This window comes from Otolemur garnettii, unplaced genomic scaffold (genome assembly GCF_000181295.1).
Source record: "Otolemur garnettii isolate 467f Iridium unplaced genomic scaffold, OtoGar3 scaffold00005, whole genome shotgun sequence".
NCBI lineage: Eukaryota > Metazoa > Chordata > Mammalia > Primates > Galagidae > Otolemur > Otolemur garnettii.
Window position 1 is genome coordinate 40,268,468 of NW_003852400.1, and position 2,955 is coordinate 40,271,422.

A 2,955-nucleotide genomic window follows, 5' to 3' on the forward strand; every position below is an offset into this window, starting at 1 on the left:
CCACCTCCTGCATTTTGAGCCACAGGCCCTGCCCCAGCGTCACACTTTTGCTCGGGCTAGTCTTGAACTCCTGAACTCAAGCAATCCTCCCCCCTTGGCCTCCCAAAGTGCTAGGATTACAGAATGAGCCACCATGCCTAGTCCCCCCCCCCACCTTTTTTTTTCTGAAAGAGTTCACTCTGTTGCCCTGAGTCATGGTGTGCGTCATCATAGCTCACAGCAACCTCATGATTTTGGGCTCAAGTGATCCTCCTGCCTCAGCCTCCAAAGTAGCTGGGACTACAGGTGCCATCCACAACACCTGGTTAGTTTTTCTTTTTTCTTTTTTTTTGGTCCCTCAGTCACCCTGGAATTCAGTGCTGTGGTATCATAGCTCACAGCAACCTCAAATTCCTGGGCTTAATCGATTCTGTTGCCTCAGCCTCCCAAGTAGTTGAGACTACAGGCCCCTGCCACAACACCCAGTTTTTCTATTTGTAGAGCTGGGGTCTCCCTCTTGCTGAGGCTGCTCTGGAACTCGTGAGCTTAAACAATCACCCCTCAGCTTCCCAGAGTGCTAGGATTACAGATGTGAGCACCCAGACCCGGCCTTAATTGCTTAATTTCTTAACCTGTCCTTACCTCTCTACCACTGGACTCAAAGATTCTTAAAAACAGTGACTTATGTCTTTTTTGGCCGGGGCTGAGTTTGAACCCACCACTTCTGGCACATGGGGCCGGCGCCCTACACTTTTGAGCCACAGGTGCCACCCCAGAGTGACTATGTCTTAATTATATTTGTCCATAGCAACTAGTAGTTTCCACCACAGTGTAAATTTCCCGATAATTTTTTTTAAACCTAACAAATCTATTACATGCACACATGTACACAAGAGCCATACAAATAATGAAGTCTCAATATTTTTTAAATGCATGATTACCCCACCTTCTGTCTTTGTGTTAGCTGCATGCTATCTGCAATTCTTAGGGTGCCTCCTGTTCTTGAACATTCTATCCAAATATCATTCTCTCCAAAGATTGCCTTTCTTCTGCTCACTTTTTTCTCTTTTTTTTTTTTTTTGAGACAGTGTCTTACTTTGTCACTTTGTTGTCTTCAGTAGAGTACCATGGTGTCACAGCTCATAGCAACCTCCAGCTCTTGGGCTTAGGTGATTCTATTGCCTCAGCCTCCCGAGTAGCTGGGACTACAGGCACCTGCCACAACACCTAGCTATTTTTTGTTGCAGTTTGGCTAGGGTCAGGTTCGAACCCGCCACCCTCAGTATACGGGGCTGGAGACCTACGCACTGAGCCACAGGCGTCACCACTTATGCTCACTTTTGTACTTTGCACATTCTTATTTGTGATAGCCCTAGGAGACCTGTTCAAATAACACTATCAGGTAAAGCTCAGAACTTCCTTTTCTACACCTTCATGTAGATTTAATCTCACTTTTATCACTGTTTTATCTATTTGTTCTTTGTATCCCCTTTTCCATAAGGTAAAAACCTACTCAGGGATACTGTTCTATGCATCTCCTACTCTAAACAAATGCTTAATAGTAGGCCTCAATAAATGGGGTTTCATTGAGTGTTTATTGAGGCTCATGGTAATCTTAAATATTGCTGATCTTTTATTGTTGCTGGCTGGATGATCCAAGCATCCAGAACCCACCAGCTGCTATTCCCATGCTCCAGCACCACTAACTAGTCTCCAAGTGGCCAGAGTACAGAAGTTTCATTTTATTCTCTTTTCACTACCAGTTGTAGTCTTGCTATTATGCTTTGGCTGTTCACAGTCTGAGTGGAGATTCATATATCTTGGAAAAAAATCAGAAACTCAGCCTTTTTTCTTGGTATGATCAAAAATATTTGACACCCCTTTTCTCTTCTGGCAAGTTTCACAATTTTGCGTTCATCTTTTTAATTTTTCCCTCTTCCCAACAGGGAGAGCCCATTACCATTTTGTTCACTGCTGTATCCTCAGCACCTGGCACAATGCTGGACACAGAATAGAAGCTACCTGGAGAATGAATGAATGGTTAGTGAAAATAAAAACTGTTGTGGGCAGCACCTGTGGCTCAGTGAGTAGGGCTCTGGCCCCATATACCAAGGGTGGCAGGTTAGAACCTGTCCCCAGCCAAACTGCAACAAAAAGCCAGGAGTTGTGGCAGGCGCCTGTAGTCCCAGCTACTCTGGAGGCTCAGGTGAGAAAATCATCTAAGCCCAAGAGCTGGAAGTTGCTGTGAGCTGTGATGCCATAGCACTCTACCAGGACTACACAATGAGACTCTGTCTCTAAAAAAAGAAAATAAAAAACATAGTGAAGAGAAATGTTTCAGGAACAACCCTGCTGTGCAAGAAATTAAAAAGGTTTACTCCTGTAATCCTAACACTTTGGGAGGCCGAGGCAGGTGGATTGCTTAAGGTTGTGAGTTGGAACCCAGCCTGAGCAAAAGCGAGATCCCATCTCTACTAAAAAGAGAAAAACTGAGGCAAGAGGATTGCTTGAACCTGAGATGGAAGTTGTTGTGAGCTATGATGCCACAGCACTGTACTCAGGGTGACAGCTTGAGACTGTCTCAAAATAAAAAAAAAAAGGTTTATTTTTAAAAAATATTATGTTACCTATAATCCTATAGGTAGCATTCTGGGAGGCCACGGCGGGTGGATTGCTTGAGGTCACAGGTTCAACACCAGCCTGAGCAAAAGCAAGACCCAGTCTTTACTAAAAAATAGAAAAACTGGCTCGGCGCCTGTGCTCAGTGGTTAGGGCACGGGCCATATACACTGGGGCTGGCAGGTTCTAACCCAGCTGGGGCCTGCTAAACAACAGTGACAACTACAACAAAAATATAGCTGGGTGTTGTGGCGAGTGCCTGTAGTCCCAGCTACTTGAGAGGCTGAGGCAAGAGAATTGCTTAAGCCCAAGACTTTGAGGTTGCTGTGAGCTATGAAGCCACAGCACTCTACTGAG